Below are 23008 nucleotides of genomic sequence, written 5' to 3'. Positions count from 1 at the left end.
GAGAGGTTTACATTGTAGTTATCATTATTTGTGGATAATTCAAAAAGCAACATAGAAAATATATATGCTACCATGACGAAAGAATACAGAGTATACATAACTCGCAATTATCCAAAAGAGATTTCAAATCACAATAACATATCTGATATAAAGAGGGGTGGTAATGATTTAATCTCTACATTGTGCCCTTGTTCGTGAGCCCTTGTTCTATTCAGCAAACAGCCCCAAACCGAAACTCCACAACATATCCGATTACACTGATTCAGGCTGTCCCAGTTCTCCATGCGATACTGACGCCCGTTCGTCTCCCAGACCATAGAGAATAAATTTAAAAGGAATCCAGCTCAAGTCTAGAACGATTTGGCAAGCCTAGATTGCCTCAATTCTATCCATGAAAGTAAGCATTAATAAAAAAAATATTGTTCTTGTCTGCTTCAGATTATATTTTGTAGAGACATATGTTTAACTAGGAAAATTGTACTGACACCGGCGCTGTCCCTATTGAAGCTATTTATAAGAATTTCGAATTGTCGTCCATTGTTCGATGTCAATACATCGATGACAAGTGAGGATATCATAAAGTAATCGTTGATGCCGCGCTACACTATAATAAAAATTATAATAAAGTTGACTGGTGTGTACATTACTACAGTGAACATTTACATGATCATGCCCTTATAATCAAATGCCGTAATGTCAAATACTAATATATTATTGTGTGATGAATTTAACTGGATCAGTGGTAACATGTGATATTAATATTCCATCAATTTCTCTCCTGGTTGGTCTATCCATGTCTACAAAATGAACATAATACAATTAAAATGGAGCCTAGACCAATTCTTAATTTCAGGCTAGGGCTGTGGAAATCTAGACTTTCCCAATCGTTATAGATTTGAGTTGGTCTCGAGCTCATTTTTTACATTATTCTCTTGGGTCAACGCCACAGCTCATACCATACACTATCAAGACCAGATTGCCCCCCGTCGGAGCTCCTGGATTTTGGTTATATCAACTAACATGGCCAACTCTGCTCTTAAGTAAACAAGAACCTAATCAGCGAGGGGTCCTTTATCATCCCTATGTGACTGCTTATAAAAATCTGATATCTCTTCCCAAAGACCTGGTTAATAATATATTTTCTGCTGCATATTCGAAACAGAGTGAGTGAGTTGGTACTACATTTGTTTACGGTTCTATTTTAAATGACTGCAGCGCCCCATTATGAAAACAAATTGTTTTAACGCCGCTCTCAGCAGTATTCCAGTGATATATTACGGCGGTCTGTTGTATATGAAATAAATGCAAATTGAATCTTGAATCTTGAAAGTTGTAACATTTCCGCTAATAAGTATCACATGCAGTATACAGTATATCAACTGCAATATACTGTATACAACATTCAGTATACAGTGTGTCGGGAGCTCCGCGCTGGGCTGGAGCACACATTTCCTACCCCTCTCCCTTCGGCAAACACCTCATGAGGGTTGCAACGAGGTCACAGGTCAGGCGTGCACTCGTCAGTTGTCTAATGCGGTCAAGAGTAAGATCTTCTGGAAGACCACTGCACTAGAGGTATGTGGATTGTTGATGAGGTACTACGTGTTTGGAACTGGGAGTCGAACACTAAGCACTTTTAGAGAAGAGCTCACAATAAAACGTTATGGACTCGCGGACGGACTTGTGTTTTCATTTCAAGACTTACATGTATCAGGTTGAACTTCTACGACAGATGTAACTTGGTTACCGCTTCCTAACTGTAGCATTAACTAAACTTTACGCCTTTTATACACATTTGTGATGGGGCGACAATGCGACAACGAGACATATTTTGACCTTAAAAATGTCGCGTTACGGCATCGTCGCCCTTTTGTAAAATAAAGAAAAGGATTATTCAAAGAGCGACAATGCAAACACGCGACAATGCGACAAATGGCCAATTGTCGCGCTTTTGTTAATTTTGACACGTTTTGCTTGTTTTTGTAAGGGCGTCAATGCGACAATGCGACAACGCGACAATGTCCCTTCCGTGATCCGTGCAAATAAAACTGAGTTATGAAATAGAAGTCTGACATGCCAATTAAAAGATAAAGTGTTGCAGCTTCTGATTTCATAGATCTTCAAGAAGGATTATCAATGATAGGATGGGTGATGAGTCCAACTGCATGCCGATTCTATACGCTGTGATTAACAATAATGCTCCGAGTCAATACATTTTGTCAAAATGTATGACATGTATTACGTGAATGAACATATTGTTTATACTCGTCCATGTTTTTGACGGACAATATAATTTACATGCTCGGTAAAAGTGAGGACGGGCATCACTGTGTGTTTCCGTGCTTTGTTCAGGTGAACAATTGACTTGTCCTTGCATGTGTTTGTGACGGGTGCCACTTGTGTGGCAGGATACGCTCACCTTTTCCCGAACACCCGTTGGATGGCCTGAACCAATTCGGATTTTAATCCCACCCACATCAGTCTGTACACCGTGATATAACTGAAATACTGAATTACTGTACAGTTGAAAATGGTGTTTAATGCGATTACCGTAGTGTGTTACTGCAACTGTTCAAATGTTGTGCAGTGCTGTTATGTAATATGTAAAAGAAAGCATATTCAATTATCCAATTGATTTAAATAGTGCGTCAGTGTATTTTATTAACGCCCCTCACCAATGACAGAGCGTCGTAATACATTTACATCAAGTACAATACGTCAAAATGGCCGACACGATAAACGTGACGGGAGATATTTCCGAAGTTGTTAATTAACCTGTGGCTATTTCAAGCCTTTGTCATCACTGATCTATTAGCCGATCGTTGAAAGGTGATTGTAAAGATGTGTCAAATAGATACTAAGGTAAATTCATAGATTGCTGTTGATTGTCACTACGATAGTTTGGATGTTTTTTTCGTTTTTTTTTTTCTCTGGGATGGGTTGTAGCGAGGGTATCCTTAAAGGGGCACTGATCTAACGCCATTCCCCGGGACTGGTTGTTGCCTTTGTTATTGTTTTTTCCCAGTGAGTACCCGGATGTATAGCAGAAATCTAGACTAGTTCGTGACCTCTGCTGCGCAATTCGTAAGCGCATCAGTCACTTTTATGGGTAGTAATAAGGGCGTATGGTCACATTGATCAACAAAATGAAATACAGTTTTCGAGATAATAGGGAAATGTAGGTATCTTTGTGGGTAGCAACGGTAATGGTGACGAAGTTTTGATAAGTCACTTGCTTGGTAATTTTGCGATTTTCGTTCACACTATTTTGACTTGCAACACAAAGTAAATATTTCACCTGGCGATTGCTTTTTTTATAGTGTGTATATTTCTTTACTGTCAAAATGTGTAACATTTTCAAATTAATTTTAAAGTCTAACTATTGAGTTATTTTACAAAGTGACTGAAAAACATTTCCATCTGTATTATTATGATAACGAATTCCAAACATTTTTATGTTTAATGTCATCACCAAGAGACTGAAAATGTTACGTTGAAAAGTACATGTCTATGTTGTTTGGCTTCTAATCCTACATAATAATCTGTTGTAATGTTTGTAGGCCCTTTTGATCATCTTAATCAATCTGGACAGATTTTTTAGTCAAAATGACTGAAATATTTACACATTTTATAGATTGCCTGAGAGAATCACATTTTACAAATTGACGGTAATATATACACGCTTACAAAGGAAAAGACCCGTGAAAAAAACGTCTATCGCGCATTGAAGAATTTCCCAACCAAGACGTAGAGAAACAAGACCGAATCGGTTCAAATGAAGGAAAACAAAATGCAAATACCATAATTGCAACCTACCAAAATTATGTGTATAAATTTTAGGAGCTTCCTTGTTCGAGGAATGTATCCGTGAATATCCACACAAAGGAACAATATCCCACTCGTCTGCAGCTGTACAAAGAAACTTATTTGATGTCACGTGTCTCTGTAACAATCAAATATTTTAAAAGATATATATCGTTTCGGGATATTATAACCCCTGTTCGTTTCTCAACTGATCACTTGGATTGTTTCAGGTGTTTCACATAGGTGTCAAGTCTCAAGGGTCGGCTGAGAAAGCCCACGTGACAACTATTTTCATAACGCCCACGGTTCCTAAAAATTCATTGAGTGATAGATAACAATGAGCAATCAATCAACGTATTATCAGTTAACCCTTTGAACAAAGTATGTTGTTTTTACATCGGCACTTCACGCCATGATATGAGTGTATTCCCTTTGTTTTAGTAAACCTAGACATGTAAACACTCACTTTTGACATATCCACTGTGCAAGATAACAGTGATTAATCAATCAACGTATTTTCTGTTGATCCTTTGATGACTAGGAACGATCTGTTGATTTACAACAAAAAAGTAAATCAACTGATCATTCACCTCTTGCTGGTCTGCCACGCGCATATTACATAACACACATTTCACCTCACTTCAAACCTGGATTTAGATTGAATAATTACCCCAGACACAATAAATGCCAAATGGGAACCTTTGTCAGGTAATCTAAGTGGTGCTACCACTAATTGTACCTGTAATAAATTCATTAACTGAGCATCAAGTGAATGACGACAAATACACAAGTGTAGGGTTATACGAGAAAACGTGGATGACAACAAGGGATTGGTAATTGTATTATCGACGCAATCCGACTATAACCATCTGGTGTATTTCCAAATGAGGACATCCGATGAGCTCCGCCGTTCTTTTTGTCTGTTTAGGGTGAAGAAATTAATTAACATGCGCCCTTTGTCGAAATCTTTATAGATCACAGTTAACCAATCAGTGTTTATGCAAAAATTCGTAAAACAAATATTGCCTACAGCTTCCTAGTTTATTTAGCTGTCCTTGCAGACGGTAGCCCAGTCTCCGGTCACGCTCTGTTGCGTTGCGTATCATCCGGGTACTCACGGGGAAAAACCAATAACAAAGGCAACAACCAGTCCCGGGAATTGCGTTAGATCAGTGCCCCTTTAAACGGGCATGCAACCACGCTTCTGTATGAATTCGTACCAGTGAATTCCAAGGGTTTTCCCCAGGAATGTGGAAGTAGTCAGTGTTTACGCCATTTCAAGAATACAGTCACGTGAAGAACGTCATGTGACCGACCTCTCGTCCTAGCCGTATATCTTGTAAACTTCATATTAAAAATTTTGTTATTATTCAGGGATGTGAGCAGGTTTTCCCGAAAAAAGAGGAAAAGTCTAGGGGGGTCTGGGGGCATGCCCCCCCCCCCCCCCCCCCACCCACCCACCCCAGAAATTTTTAAAACATTTGATTGCATTTTAAGCAATTTCGTGCAGTTTGGACAACATTCACACCAAGAAATGTAATAAGTCAATGGCAAAAGTCAATAAGTCAAATAAACAAGATGGCAGATGCAGTAAAATTTCGAAGTTAAATCAGTACTTTTAAAAAATCGGGCATAGCTTTCGCGCACCTGGCTACCCGCCAGGTCTGGGAGCAATACTGCCATAAACTGAAACCCCCATCCCCCAGACACAAGGACAACTGTCACAAGCGTGCAATGTCTGACCCTTTCCCCATGTTGAAGCATATTGAAAAAAACTTACCTTGTACTTACCTTTTGATGGAAAAAACAAAACTCCATTGCAAACATAAGACATTAATACAACATATATCCCCATGACGGGGTTTTGGACGCTGAAGAAACATTCAGAGTTTTTTCGCTTATCACATGAACAACTGTAAAACATCTCATTCACTTACAGGCTAAAAGACAACTTTATCTTAAAAAACAAGCCATCAGCTGACTCTGAGTATTTACAATTTCTGTGTGACGCCACACCCCACGTTATAGTGCAAGTATTCGTGACAGAAAACGTATGATGTCCGAAAACCTATGCTGGTGAAAGCCCTGATCGAAAACGGACAATCCGCGCCAAATGTCCGGTTTTCGATCATATTTTTCGGAGTGTTTTTTTAAATTTTTTAATTAAATTTTTACGAGGAAGATGATTTTTTCCGAGGACTACAGTTTTAAAAAACGCGATTTTCCGCGTTTCCGCGGAGATTTCACATCCCTGATTATTATAACCAAATGAAACACAACCCATTATTCGATAGGGGTAACTGTTCATAGCCGAGGGATATGTTACCACAATAAACTTTGTAACATTGTTTGGTTTGACTTCTTGGCGCGTGCCTGAATTTCAGTAACATGTTGCATATCCTAAAACGGGCTTATCAGCAAATCTCGCTGCACTGCGCGCGACAGATACTAGAGCAAGGCATGCCAGAAATACGAAACCTAAAGCTTTCGAAAGGAAGCTTTGGGAATCACGTGCGTCGGGGGACCAGCGCCAGCTGATTGGCCATTAACAGCTGTACAAGGCGGAGCATAAAGCATCGTTTTTCCGTCCATTTTACGCTTGAAAAACTCGACCATTTTCTGCACACTTTCTAGACGCTCACCAATTAATCAATTTTAATGAATTTTTAGTCGTTTTTCCGTCCATTGACCATATACGGAAAAAAACGACGTTTTCGTGTTTGCAGTGACAGTGACCGTTTCGTGATGACAATGCACATCGTTTGTCTTATTTTATAATACGGGTTTCGGCTTCTGGTCTCGTCACTCATTATTACTGGTACAGTAACAACAATTCGTCTCTGTATCATACAACATGCATACATACATGTCCGTCTGGCCGTCATCTGTGCCCTTGGCAAGCGATGCCAATACTTGTAACATGTAGAGTTGCACTTCCTAGCCGTGCCCGGGAGCTATGATCATGGGTTCGAATTCAAGAATCGCCCTGATCATGTTTCTTGGTTTGTCAGCACCTTACAAATGTTCTGGGTTCCCCCACAGTATTGACATCTAAGACCCGCACCAGCTCGACATTCCCCTCACAATCAAGCTTATAATAATAATAATAATAATAATAATAATAATAATAATAATAATAATAATAATAATAAAACACATATACGCATTTGCTGACCTCTTTTAATCCGATCTTATTTCGTAAAGTTTACAGATGCATATTTTATGCTAAATCATATTACCCCGTACTTCGTTAATCCGAATATTTGTTAATTCGGATGAATTCACTCGGAACTATTTCATCCGGATTAACGAGGTTTCACTGTACAGATGAAAATCGCCATTTGATTTAGGAACCTGACCGAGGTACGACACTGAAAAGAACCAAACCACAGTGTCCGGCTTGATATTGTGAAATGCACGATGTTACTGTATTCTTAGCAACTCCCCTACATAGAAAATAAACACTTCACCAAGACAGACGACTTGCCTCATAGATCAAACACGAACTCGGCTTACGCTGAACATAATACCCCTGAAACTGTTCATTGTTGTAAATGTTCACAGCGGTTGTTATTTACAAAGTTAGGTGATGGCGACATCACTACCAGTGGGTCATCTGATGAAGCAATCATCGCTTAGAGACCGACTAAATGCAGGACACTGATGTTTATTCAGTGAAGGAAGTGCCATTGTCGCCATAAATCACACCTGTTAATCTTTATAAATGACAAGTTATCTTTGGGACATCGGAAATTGAGGTTAAAACTGACTTAGCAGTTGGATTACCTGGCAGCCTCAAAGGCCATCTATATAAATATATGTGTTTCTCGTGTCTATGCTTCGCTTACAATAGAGCGGATGGAACATATTTATTAAAACATATTTCGCTGAATATTTTGGGTTGAGAATATAACCAGTGTTCAAAATAGACATCTGCCCGTAGGCCCTAGGAGGACAGATTTGTTCTCGGGTGATAGTTTTAAATTTTAAGCAGGCCCTTGCGGCCTGCAGTTAATTTAAGTAGCTAATTATTAAGCATTTGTTTAAGTGATGTGACAAACATAACGTTCATATTTATAAACAGTAGGATTAGACCTTTCAAATGGAGTATGACTTCTAGTCGCAAAGGTGTTTTACAAGCTGATAATTTCCTGATAAAATGTAGGCTTCATCTATCACCGCCGAGTCTTCGGGAACTTGGTGCGATAACAGTGAAAGCTTCCGGTTGACTGGTTGTGTTTTGTAATTTATATTGCTGGAGTATGTCTCGTTTTTCCACTCGGCCTACAGTTTGTTTAGAAATGCTGGCCTTTAAGGCTCTCAGTCTGTGAGTTTCAGTCACTGAATACAACTATTTTACGTTGAGAGAAGTGGTTCAGATGCAGTACATTTGGTCATGAACGCACTAAGGCGTCATTTTGGTCTGTTCGTCGTTCAGTGGTTGTACTATTGGTGAGGAGAGCTTGAAATGGGACCAAAGCCCGACACCCCCAGGAACCATGATGCCGATTAGGGACACCAATCCACAACCCTTGGCCACCAACATTGATTAATACAGGACCCCGCGTCACAATCCCCCGACTACTGGATCCAGACATGTCTAAGGATAGCAACTCTGCACACCCCTGGGGATGGGGTAAAGTGACATTACTGTTTGATGTAACAATATTCATTATCAGGTCGGATTTCGTGTTCGAACCCAGGATCGTTGGGGATAAACGAACATTATATATGAGGCAGTATGTACACAATGCGCCATCGAAAGAAGAATACAGCACTCAGTGAATCTGTGTTACTGCAACTGTTCAAATGTTGTGCAGTGCTGTTATGTAATATGTAAAAGAAAGCATATTCAATTATCCAATTGATTTAAATAGTGCGTCAGTGTATTTTATTAACGCCCCTCACCAATGACAGAGCGTCGTAATACATTTACATCAAGTACAATACGTCAAAATGGCCGACACGATAAACGTGACGGGAGATATTTCCGAAGTTGTTAATTAACCTGTGGCTATTTCAAGCCTTTGTCATCACTGATCTATTAGCCGATCGTTGAAAGGTGATTGTAAAGATGTGTCAAATAGATACTAAGGTAAATTCATAGATTGCTGTTGATTGTCACTACGATAGTTTGGATGTTTTTTTCGTTTGTTTTTTTCTCTGGGATGGGTTGTAGCGAGGGTATCCTTAAAGGGGCACTGATCTAACGCCATTCCCCGGGACTGGTTGTTGCCTTTGTTATTGTTTTTTCCCAGTGAGTACCCGGATGTATAGCAGAAATCTAGACTAGTTCGTGACCTCTGCTGCGCAATTCGTAAGCGCATCAGTCACTTTTATGGGTAGTAATAAGGGCGTATGGTCACATTGATCAACAAAATGAAATACAGTTTTCGAGATAATAGGGAAATGTAGGTATCTTTGTGGGTAGCAACGGTAATGGTGACGAAGTTTTGATAAGTCACTTGCTTGGTAATTTTGCGATTTTCGTTCACACTATTTTGACTTGCAACACAAAGTAAATATTTCACCTGGCGATTGCTTTTTTTATAGTGTGTATATTTCTTTACTGTCAAAATGTGTAACATTTTCAAATTAATTTTAAAGTCTAACTATTGAGTTATTTTACAAAGTGACTGAAAAACATTTCCATCTGTATTATTATGATAACGAATTCCAAACATTTTTATGTTTAATGTCATCACCAAGAGACTGAAAATGTTACGTTGAAAAGTACATGTCTATGTTGTTTGGCTTCTAATCCTACATAATAATCTGTTGTAATGTTTGTAGGCCCTTTTGATCATCTTAATCAATCTGGACAGATTTTTTAGTCAAAATGACTGAAATATTTACACATTTTATAGATTGCCTGAGAGAATCACATTTTACAAATTGACGGTAATATATACACGCTTACAAAGGAAAGACCCGTGAAAAAAACGTCTATCGCGCATTGAAGAATTTCCCAACCAAGACGTAGAGAAACAAGACCGAATCGGTTCAAATGAAGGAAAACAAAATGCAAATACCATAATTGCAACCTACCAAAATTATGTGTATAAATTTTAGGAGCTTCCTTGTTCGAGGAATGTATCCGTGAATATCCACACAAAGGAACAATATCCCACTCGTCTGCAGCTGTACAAAGAAACTTATTTGATGTCACGTGTCTCTGTAACAATCAAATATTTTAAAAGATATATATCGTTTCGGGATATTATAACCCCTGTTCGTTTCTCAACTGATCACTTGGATTGTTTCAGGTGTTTCACATAGGTGTCAAGTCTCAAGGGTCGGCTGAGAAAGCCCACGTGACAACTATTTTCATAACGCCCACGGTTCCTAAAAATTCATTGAGTGATAGATAACAATGAGCAATCAATCAACGTATTATCAGTTAACCCTTTGAACAAAGTATGTTGTTTTTACATCGGCACTTCACGCCATGATATGAGTGTATTCCCTTTGTTTTAGTAAACCTAGACATGTAAACACTCACTTTTGACATATCCACTGTGCAAGATAACAGTGATTAATCAATCAACGTATTTTCTGTTGATCCTTTGATGACTAGGAACGATCTGTTGATTTACAACAAAAAAGTAAATCAACTGATCATTCACCTCTTGCTGGTCTGCCACGCGCATATTACATAACACACATTTCACCTCACTTCAAACCTGGATTTAGATTGAATAATTACCCCAGACACAATAAATGCCAAATGGGAACCTTTGTCAGGTAATCTAAGTGGTGCTACCACTAATTGTACCTGTAATAAATTCATTAACTGAGCATCAAGTGAATGACGACAAATACACAAGTGTAGGGTTATACGAGAAAACGTGGATGACAACAAGGGATTGGTAATTGTATTATCGACGCAATCCGACTATAACCATCTGGTGTATTTCCAAATGAGGACATCCGATGAGTTCCGCCGTTCTTTTTGTCTGTTTAGGGTGAAGAAATTAATTAACATGCGCCCTTTGTCGAAATCTTTATAGATCACAGTTAACCAATCAGTGTTTATGCAAAAATTCGTAAAACAAATATTGCCTACAGCTTCCAAGTTTATTTAGCTGTCCTTGCAGACGGTAGCCCAGTCTCCGGTCACGCTCTGTTGCGTTGCGTATCATCCGGGTACTCACGGGGAAAAACCAATAACAAAGGCAACAACCAGTCCCGGGAATTGCGTTAGATCAGTGCCCCTTTAAACGGGCATGCAACCACGCTTCTGTATGAATTCGTACCAGTGAATTCCAAGGGTTTTCCCCAGGAATGTGGAAGTAGTCAGTGTTTACGCCATTTCAAGAATACAGTCACGTGAAGAACGTCATGTGACCGACCTCTCGTCCTAGCCGTATATCTTGTAAACTTCATATTAAAAATTTTGTTATTATTCAGGGATGTGAGCAGGTTTTCCCGAAAAAAGAGGAAAAGTCTAGGGGGGTCTGGGGGCATGCCCCCCCCCCCCCCCCCCCCCCACCCACCCACCCCAGAAATTTTTAAAACATTTGATTGCATTTTAAGCAATTTCGTGCAGTTTGGACAACATTCACACCAAGAAATGTAATAAGTCAATGGCAAAAGTCAATAAGTCAAATAAACAAGATGGCAGATGCAGTAAAATTTCGAAGTTAAATCAGTACTTTTAAAAAATCGGGCATAGCTTTCGCGCACCTGGCTACCCGCCAGGTCTGGGAGCAATACTGCCATAAACTGAAACCCCCATCCCCCAGACACAAGGACAACTGTCACAAGCGTGCAATGTCTGACCCTTTCCCCATGTTGAAGCATATTGAAAAAAACTTACCTTGTACTTACCTTTTGATGGAAAAAACAAAACTCCATTGCAAACATAAGACATTAATACAACATATATCCCCATGACGGGGTTTTGGACGCTGAAGAAACATTCAGAGTTTTTTCGCTTATCACATGAACAACTGTAAAACATCTCATTCACTTACAGGCTAAAAGACAACTTTATCTTAAAAAACAAGCCATCAGCTGACTCTGAGTATTTACAATTTCTGTGTGACGCCACACCCCACGTTATAGTGCAAGTATTCGTGACAGAAAACGTATGATGTCCGAAAACCTATGCTGGTGAAAGCCCTGATCGAAAACGGACAATCCGCGCCAAATGTCCGGTTTTCGATCATATTTTTCGGAGTGTTTTTTTAAATTTTTCAATTAAATTTTTACGAGGAAGATGATTTTTTCCGAGGACTACAGTTTTAAAAAACGCGATTTTCCGCGTTTCCGCGGAGATTTCACATCCCTGATTATTATAACCAAATGAAACACAACCCATTATTCGATAGGGGTAACTGTTCATAGCCGAGGGATATGTTACCACAATAAACTTTGTAACATTGTTTGGTTTGACTTCTTGGCGCGTGCCTGAATTTCAGTAACATGTTGCATATCCTAAAACTGGCTTATCAGCAAATCTCGCTGCACTGCGCGCGACAGATACTAGAGCAAGGCATGCCAGAAATACGAAACCTAAAGCTTTCGAAAGGAAGCTTTGGGAATCACGTGCGTCGGGGGACCAGCGCCAGCTGATTGGCCATTAACAGCTGTACAAGGCGGAGCATAAAGCATCGTTTTTCCGTCCATTTTACGCTTGAAAAACTCGACCATTTTCTGCACACTTTCTAGACGCTCACCAATTAATCAATTTTAATGAATGTTTAGTCGTTTTTCCGTCCATTGACCATATACGGAAAAAAACGACGTTTTCGTGTTTGCAGTGACAGTGACCGTTTCGTGATGACAATGCACATCGTTTGTCTTATTTTATAATACGGGTTTCGGCTTCTGGTCTCGTCACTCATTATTACTGGTACAGTAACAACAATTCGTCTCTGTATCATACAACATGCATACATACATGTCCGTCTGGCCGTCATCTGTGCCCTTGGCAAGCGATGCCAATACTTGTAACATGTAGAGTTGCACTTCCTAGCCGTGCCCGGGAGCTATGATCATGGGTTCGAATTCAAGAATCGCCCTGATCATGTTTCTTGGTTTGTCAGCACCTTACAAATGTTCTGGGTTCCCCCACAGTATTGACATCTAAGACCCGCACCAGCTCGACATTCCCCTCACAATCAAGCTTATAATAATAATAATAATAATAATAATAATAATAATAATAATAATAATAATAATAAAACACATATACGCATTTGCTGACCTCTTTTAATCCGATCTTATTTCGTAAAGTTTACAGATGCATATTTTATGCTAAATCATATTACCCCGTACTTCGTTAATCCGAATATTTGTTAATTCGGATGAATTCACTCGGAACTATTTCATCCGGATTAACGAGGTTTCACTGTACAGATGAAAATCGCCATTTGATTTAGGAACCTGACCGAGGTACGACACTGAAAAGAACCAAACCACAGTGTCCGGCTTGATATTGTGAAATGCACGATGTTACTGTATTCTTAGCAACTCCCCTACATAGAAAATAAACACTTCACCAAGACAGACGACTTGCCTCATAGATCAAACACGAACTCGGCTTACGCTGAACATAATACCCCTGAAACTGTTCATTGTTGTAAATGTTCACAGCGGTTGTTATTTACAAAGTTAGGTGATGGCGACATCACTACCAGTGGGTCATCTGATGAAGCAATCATCGCTTAGAGACCGACTAAATGCAGGACACTGATGTTTATTCAGTGAAGGAAGTGCCATTGTCGCCATAAATCACACCTGTTAATCTTTATAAATGACAAGTTATCTTTGGGACATCGGAAATTGAGGTTAAAACTGACTTAGCAGTTGGATTACCTGGCAGCCTCAAAGGCCATCTATATAAATATATGTGTTTCTCGTGTCTATGCTTCGCTTACAATAGAGCGGATGGAACATATTTATTAAAACATATTTCGCTGAATATTTTGGGTTGAGAATATAACCAGTGTTCAAAATAGACATCTGCCCGTAGGCCCTAGGAGGACAGATTTGTTCTCGGGTGATAGTTTTAAATTTTAAGCAGGCCCTTGCGGCCTGCAGTTAATTTAAGTAGCTAATTATTAAGCATTTGTTTAAGTGATGTGACAAACATAACGTTCATATTTATAAACAGTAGGATTAGACCTTTCAAATGGAGTATGACTTCTAGTCGCAAAGGTGTTTTACAAGCTGATAATTTCCTGATAAAATGTAGGCTTCATCTATCACCGCCGAGTCTTCGGGAACTTGGTGCGATAACAGTGAAAGCTTCCGGTTGACTGGTTGTGTTTTGTAATTTATATTGCTGGAGTATGTCTCGTTTTTCCACTCGGCCTACAGTTTGTTTAGAAATGCTGGCCTTTAAGGCTCTCAGTCTGTGAGTTTCAGTCACTGAATACAACTATTTTACGTTGAGAGAAGTGGTTCAGATGCAGTACATTTGGTCATGAACGCACTAAGGCGTCATTTTGGTCTGTTCGTCGTTCAGTGGTTGTACTATTGGTGAGGAGAGCTTGAAATGGGACCAAAGCCCGACACCCCCAGGAACCATGATGCCGATTAGGGACACCAATCCACAACCCTTGGCCACCAACATTGATTAATACAGGACCCCGCGTCACAATCCCCCGACTACTGGATCCAGACATGTCTAAGGATAGCAACTCTGCACACCCCTGGGGATGGGGTAAAGTGACATTACTGTTTGATGTAACAATATTCATTATCAGGTCGGATTTCGTGTTCGAACCCAGGATCGTTGGGGATAAACGAACATTATATATGAGGCAGTATGTACACAATGCGCCATCGAAAGAAGAATACAGCACTCAGTGAATCTGATGAGATCTTTTCACCGTCAGTTCTATCTTAGATATACTCTTAAACGTATAGATTACATTAAACTACCTAAAAAAAATTGATACTTTGAAAATACCCAAAATGTGTTTCTTATAACAAAGTAAGGTACCGTTAACTGAAATACTCCTGCAAGCGGCGTGAATCTGACTCACTCACTCATTCGCTGACAAACAAGTGATTAATCTTAGCGAAGTTAATTGTAAACGATAAGGTTGGTGAGATAGAGACTTCAGCGCTTTTAGCTTAGATTTGATCAAACCATATTTGTCGCAAGAAGGATTTCTAACCGGTAGCAGTTAATTGCTTCAGCCAATCGGAAGTGCATCTTGGGTAACCTCAAAGGTAATGTCGGTTTAATGGTGTTAGAAAGTGTCTGATGTTCATGGGGTTCCTGTGGGACATTTTATACAGGCGAGGTCATCTTGACATTCACTCGTTTCCCGAACATCCGTTGTCATAATGTTAATACTTTGAAACACTAGGTGTCATGACTGACATTGTAGTGATTGTTGAACACCCAGTATTGTGGCTGTTAATGTAGTAATTGTAGATCACACAGTATAATGACTGTTAAGGTAGTGATTATGGACCACCTATTATGGTTGTCTATGTAGTGAATATTGTCCACCTAGTATAATGATTGTCAAGGCAGTGATTGTGGACCACCTATAATGGTTGTCTATGTAGTGATTGTGGACCACCTAGTATAATGTCTGTCAAGGTAGTGATTGTGGACCACCTGCAATGGTTGTCTATGTAGTGAGTGTGGATCACCCAGTATAATGACTGTCAATGTAGTGATTGTGGACCACCCAGTATAATGACTGTCTATGTAGTGATAGTGGACCACCTATAATGGTTGTCTATGTAGTGATTGTGGACTACCTAGTATAATGACCGTCAAGGTAGTTATTATGGACCACCTATAATGGTTGTCTATATAGTAATTGTGGACCACCCAATGAAATGACTGTCAATGTAGTAATTGTGTGACTTGCACTGCAGTGGTATCATGATCTACATTGTAGCTGTTGCCGAACACCATGTATCATGGCCGTTACTGTAGTGATTTCCTTGAAGTGAATGTTGAACATCCGGTGTCATGACTTTGGTATTATGAGTGTCATCGTAGTTGTCGATCACCCTGTGTTCTGACTTTCACTGCAGTGGTATAATGATCTACATTGTAGTTGTTGCCGAACACCATGATTGTATCATGACCGTTACTGTAGTGATTTCCTTGAAGTGAATGTTGAACACCCAGTGTCATGACACTGGTATTATGAGTGCCATCGTAGTCGTCGAACACCCTGTGTTCTGACTTGCACTATATAATGATCTAGATTGTAGTTTTTGTCGATCACCATGTATCATGGCCGTTACTGTAGTAATTTCCTTGAAGTGAATGTTGAACACCCAGTGTCATGACTTTGGTATTATGAGTGCCATTGTAGTTGTTGATCACCCTGTGTTCTGACTTGCACTGCAGTGGTATCATGATCTGAATTGTAGTTTTTGTTGATCACCATGTATCATGACCGTTACTGTAGTAATTTCCTTTAAGTGAATGTTGAACACCCGGTGTCATGACTTTGGTATTATGAGTGCCATTGTAGTTGTTGATCACCCTGTGTTCTGACTTGCACTGCAGTGGTATCATGATCTACATTGTCGTTGTTGCCGAACACCATGATTGTATCATGACCGTAACTGTAGTGATTTCCTTGAAGTGAATGTTGAACACCCGGTGTCATGACTTTGGTAGTATGAGTGCCATTGTAGTTGTCGATCACCATGATTGTATCATGACCGTAACTGTAGTGATTTCCTTGAAGTGAATGTTGAACACCCAGTGTCATGACACTGGTATTTTGTGTGCCATTGTAGTTGTCGATCACCCTGTGTTCTGACTTGCACTGCAGTTGTATAATGATCTACATTGTAGTTGTTGCCGAACACCATGTATCATGGCCGTTACTGTAGTCATTTCCTTGAAGTGAATGTTGAACACCCGGTGTCATGACTTTGGTATTTTGTTTGCCATTGTAGTTGTCGATCACCCTGTGTTCTGACTTTCACTGCAGTGGTAACATGATCTACATTGCCGTTGTTGCCGAACACCATGATTGTATCATGACCGTAACTGTAGTGATTTCCTTGAAGTGAATGTTGAACACCCAGTGTCATGACACTGGTATTATGAGCGCCATCGTAGTTGTCGAACACCCTGTGTTCTGACTTGCACTATATACTGATCTAGATTGTAGTTTTTGTCGATCACCATGTATCATGGCCGTTACTGTTGTAATTTCCTTGAAGTGAATGTTGAACACCCGGTGTCATGACTTTGGTATCATGAGTGTCATCGTAGTTGTCGATCACCCTGTGTTCTGACTTTCACTGCAGTGGTATCATGATCTACATTGTAGTTGTTGCCGAACACCATGTATCATGGCCGTAACTGTAGTGATTTCCTTGAAGTGAATGTTGAACACCCGGTGTCACGACACTGGTATTTTGTGTGCCATTGTAGTTGTTGATCACCCTGTGATCTGACTTGCACTGCAGTTGTATAATGATCTACATTGTAGTTGTTGCCGAACACCATGTATCATGGCCGTTATTGTAGTGATTTCCTTGAAGTGAATGTTGAACACCCGGTGTCATGACTTTGGTTTTATGAGTGCCATCGTAGTTGTCGATCACCCTGTGTTCTGACTTTCACTGCAGTGGTATAATGATCTACATTGTAATGTTTGTCGATCACCATGCATCATGACCGTTACTGTAGTGATCTCCTTTTATCGAATGTTGAACACTCGTTATCACTGTCAATTATTAACATGCCTCCGCGATATATCTGGATCATTGTTTAACTGGTTACGACAAGGTTTAGAAACGACCCTATCAGATTTTGTGCATTTATATGTGAAAACAAATATCGTTTCTTAATTCAATGAGAAATCGATCGTAACTCATCGTAAGTGTAGTTTCTATAGAACTGCTCTTTCAACGATGTTGATCATTGATCCTATGTTGCAAGGAAAATAATCACACACCCGTATCAAATACATCACCACAAAATAACCAGTTCTTGTTTGTTTCATTTTAGCAACCACCAAACATGGGTGAATGTTTTCTTCTGCACGACAGTTGCCATGCCTTTCATGCTTCTACGACAAGCTGTCATGGCCAAAATCTAATCATATATGCGTCAATAATATTCTGTTATGTCGGTTGTGTGCACTGCGTGCATGGTTGCAGTTATTGACCGACATGTGATGCAACATTATGTAAATCACGTACTCAAGGATAAAAGTGTTAACAATAATTCATTCCATAATAGCAATCGTTAGGGCAAATACAACTGCCTCGTTATCCTGAGTCAAACGTTTTGTGGGTCCAGGGTATCTTCTCTATTTGTCTTCGTCTCGGAATAATAGTATATGTTGCCTCATAAATTATCCAATTTCAACATTTATTGTCGCTTGTCAGGTGTTTAGTGAGAGTAAAACATATGACGAAAACCCATTGACTACCAGGTCCTTTTTTTAATGATATGCAGGCAGGCGTAGGACGCGCTCGTATCTTTAACAAATAGCTTCATGTTTAAATAATCTGCAAAATGTAGGTGATATTCAAAACTAACAGTGAGTGCGAGAGTTGGGTTAAACGCCGATTTAAACAGTATTCCGGTTATACCACAACGTGTCAGCTTAATGTGAGGGAAAGCCCGAAGTGATGCATGTCTCAGATGTTTACCACTTTAGTAAATTCCACGATCACGGGTATGTACTGCCAAACCTAGAAGCATGGTGGCTTCGAACCCACGATCATTGGTTTCTGGTGCGCCCAAGGGAAGCAACTCTGCACAGCGAATTGCGTTGTCAAAGACAACTGGGCCATCCGTGCCCGTTTCGAAACTCAGCGAAGAAAACGACGGGGGTGTGGAGTGAAAAATTGAATATTTGAGATAACGCAAACATTCGGTTAAGCGGCGTAGCATGGTCCGAATTAATCTCCCAATGACAATTTGAGGGAGTCTTGCTCATTCCTCTTGCTGCACCTGGCCCAGTGTACTGATTATAAACCCGTCGCTCTGACCAGTTGTTTGCCAAAGGCGTTTTAGAAATGTCTGTTTATACATGTATCAAATGTTTGCATAGATAATGGGATAATTACTTCTTGGCAATCGGGATTTACAGCTGTATCTATGTATCAAGTGACCAGTTTATATAGTTTCATAGCTAAGGCAATGGACGCAGATATTTGAACAAAATTTCCACAGAGATTCTGCGAGGTTTCAGAAATTTACTGAATAAAGTAATAGGCATTTGCGATATAGTGTATTATTGTAGACCAACCATGTTGCCTTTCGTTGACGTCCCCTTGACGTCGAGACACGTCCACACCTGTCCAGAAAGTCCAGAGAGAATGTGGTCTCATCTGAAAACATTACACGAAAGCATCGGCGATTTCCACAGTTTCTACGCTCTAAACACCATTGGAGTCTGGGTAGGATGTGTCGATTTGTTAACGGTGTTACAACACGTGGTCGCTGAGCATACAAATTATCTGGTCAGTAACAATAATTCCGATGGCCCGGCGCAAGGGATTAGCAATTTGATTGACTTGGCTGGAATTTTGATAAATCAATCTTGGACCTGTGTTGATGACCTTGGGGACCCCGCCTGGGCCCGATCAATAACATTTTGTATCTGCAGAATTCTGCAAATCACAGACTCAGACACATTGAATATATGGTCTACATCTCTACCAGTTTGAAGCATGCCAAAGGCCCTAAGATGTTCATTATGTTGTAGACGTCGCATTCCTAGTCTGATTACAAATACTGTATTAAAAACTGGAGTAGAGCGCTTACGTGTTTGTGTGGATAATGAAAATCAACAATAATAAAAGCTCAGACCTTTCACTGAAGTGTCAAATTCAAGAATGACCACAAACCCACGTGAACAGAAGAATTGCATGGGCAAAGAGTAATGTTTCGGTCGTGGGGCGTAAGGGTTTGGTCCCAAAAAAACTCTGGCAGTTCTCAGCTGATCATAACATTTTACACTCCATTAACCCTAGTTTCGTTGGGGGTATAGTTGACAACTGAATATACAGATACATAAATAACTTCGCTTGTGGATCTCTACAGAAAAGATTGAAGTATGAAGATTTGTTTCTCTTTCTGTAAAATAACAGTGATGACACGATATCTTAAATAGGTACTCCATGTGGTATAATTAGGTATTCCCTGTGGTATAAATAGGTTCTCCCTGTGATGTAAACATACATCCCTGTGTTGTAAACATGTACTCCCTGTGGTATAAACATGAATCCCGGTGGTATGAACACTCTTCAAGAAACGCACAGATAGATTTTTAGTAAATGCTTTGTACCTAATAAAGTCGATTTATTTAATTTAACATCATAGACACAAATATGAAATGTTAGAGTTCGATAGTCGTCACATGTTGTCGTTGTCCAAAGGCATTGAAAACTGTTGCGCTGAACTCAGTATCTCGTGTGACAGCCCCGGGCAGCAATCACGGCTCTGCATCTCCTCGGCACTGACTGGATAAGTGTACGAATTCTGTCCTCCGGAATTCTGCGCCATTCTGCTTGTAACGCGTTGGCCAGTTGTGGGAGTGTCTGCGGCGTGTTCTGACGTTGACTTACACGTCGATCGAGTTCATCCCAGAGGTGTTCGATTTGGTTGAGATCTGAGATCTGATCTCGACAGCCAGGGCAAATCGGTGATGTTGGCGTTATGAAGGTAGTCTACCGTGAAACAGCTACCTCTGGCGGTCAATGACTTGAAGAAGGTGAGGTTGAAGAATTTGATTCATGTAGCAATTTATTGTTAAATTTCCCTGAAACACAACCAAGTCCGTTCTCGTGATGTAGGATATGGCCCCCCACACCATGACACTACCGCCACCGAAATTGTGGAATTCACGTATACAATGTGGGGCAAAATGCTCATTTCGACGACGATAAACACGTTGTCTTCCATCTCGCCGGTGAAGAAGAAATCGTGATTCGTCGCTAAACGACACTCGTCTCCAGTTTCTCAACTCCCAAGTCTGTAAGGTATGGCACCAACGCAAGCGTCGCTGTCGATGGGTCTGTTGCAAAACAGGGACGATAACTTGTCTTCTGAGACAGATTCCAGCCTCACGAAGATGGTTCCTGACAGTCTGGTCCGATATCCTCCTCAAACCAAGGATGCGAACTGTGCAGGGGTGGTAACTCTTGGTCGACCGGTTCTCGGACGGTCTGAAGTGGAATTGAACTGTGTGTATCGTACACAAAGGCGGCAAATGGTGCTGTGGTGGACGTTAAAGTGGCGTGAAACAAAAGACTGCGATTCCCCTCTTTGGATACGTCCTATGGCGATGTTCCGATCGGCAGCGCTAAGTCTAGGTATTTTCGAACTTGAAAAATGGTGACAATTGAATGACAAATTATTGGCTTGTGCTTGCCTTTTTATAGCCACTACCCCGAGTTACGAATGCCATAACTTGCACGTGCATTTTGCTTTACTGTTTTCCTCCATGACATTTTTGAACAAGTGTGAAAACAATGCCGTTTAAAACATTGTAAACCGACAGCGGCTGCGTTTTGACGCACCGTTTGTCGAATATCAAGCCACCAACATTTAACAAAACATACATCCAATTTATATACCGGATTTTTTGTGTAGTCAGGTTCAATTAACTACACACTACCTGTGCGTTTCTTTTTTTAAAGAGTGTATCAATTGGGAATCTATGTGTTATGACCATACATCCCTATGATTTGTATAAATAAGTTTATATATAAATATGACATTGTGGTTTAAACATGTATCCCTATGGTATAAACATGAACTCCCTGTGGTACATATAGGCAGCCCTGTGGTATAAACATGAATTCCTGTGGTATAAACATGCACTCCCTGTGGTATATATAGGCAGGCCTGTGGTATAAACATGTATCCCTATGGTATAAACATGCACTCCCTGTGATACATATAGGCAGCCCTGCGGTATAAACATGAATACCTGTGGTATAAACATGCACTCCCTGTGGTATATATAGGCAGCCCTGTAGTATAAACATGAATTCCTGTGGTATAAATATGCACTCCCTGTGGTACATATAGGTAGCCCTGTAGTATAAACATGAATTCCTGTGGTATAAACATGCACTCCCTGTGGTACATATAGGCAGCCCTGTGGTATAAACATGAATTCCTGTGGTATAAACATGAATTCCTGTGGTATAAACATGCACTCCCTGTGGTGCATATAGGCAGCCCTGTGGTATAAACATGTATCCCTGTGGTATAAACATACACTCCCTGTGGTACATATAGGCAGCCCTGTGGTATAAACATGAATTCCTATGGTATAAACATGCACTCCCTGTGATACATATAGGCAGCCCTGTGGTATAAACATGAATTCCTGTGGTATAAACATGTATCCCTGTGGTATAAACATGCACTCCCTGTGGTACATATAGGCAGCCCTGTGGTATAAACATGAATTCCTGTCACAAGACCAAATAGCGTCCATTCCAATTTGGAATGAACGTTGGAATGCTTTGGAAAGATCGCTCATTCCAAACTTTCCAAAGCTTGGAAAGATCGATCTTTCCAAAAAATCCAAAATTGGAATGGCAACATTTCCAAACATATTTCCAACACTGGAAATGTTTGGAATGACTTGGAATGGTTTGGAATGGTTTGGAATTGTTTGGAAATATGGTTAGAAGGAACAAGTTAAAATATGTTTTATCAGTAATTTGAACAATAAAAAGACAATGAATTAGGGGCTTTAGGGGTTGTTTATATAGTAATTTTGAAATTTTGAGATTTGGAAAGAATGCCAAGAGTGGGTGGGGGACGAACTAAGGGAGCTGTGTGTGTTGGGTGGTTGTTAGATAAGGTAGTTTTGGTTTTATTATTTTATTTGGGGTTTAAATGCGACTAATTAGTCCTGTTTTAATTAGGTATAAACCTAAGGCTTTGAATTTTTCTAATTTATTTTATGGATTTAGGATTGATTCTAGTGTAAGTCCGGTTTGAAGATTTAGGGTGGTCTGTAGTGTTGTTTGGTGTGTTTGGTAGTGTGTGCAGTGTATGAGTGCGTGTTCTGGTGTTTCTTGTTGTTTGGAATGTGGGCAGTTTCCTGTTCTGTGTAGATTAGCTATTTTACGATGATTATTTAGTTTGGTGCGGCCTGTTTGTAGTTTAGTAATTATTGTGTCGATTATTTTGGATGGGTGTAGTATTTTTGGTTTATTTAGTTTTTTTTTGAGTACTTTCCTGATTTGGCTATTTAAGTTTTGGTATATATTTTGCCAT

General features: G+C 39.9%; 1 protein-coding gene across 2 annotated transcripts in view; it reads left to right on the top strand.

The window, feature by feature from the left end:
* Window positions 1-23008, top strand: part of LOC139467974 (uncharacterized) — a 116301-nt gene that overhangs the window by 41441 nt on the left and 51852 nt on the right. The gene's annotated exons all lie outside the window — the stretch shown is intronic.

Source organism: Haliotis cracherodii, unplaced genomic scaffold, assembly GCF_022045235.1.
Source record: "Haliotis cracherodii isolate W230 unplaced genomic scaffold, xgHalCrac1.p SCAF_2, whole genome shotgun sequence".
NCBI classification, from domain to species: Eukaryota; Metazoa; Mollusca; class Gastropoda; order Lepetellida; family Haliotidae; genus Haliotis; species Haliotis cracherodii.
This window is presented reverse-complemented; position numbering and strand designations above follow the sequence as displayed.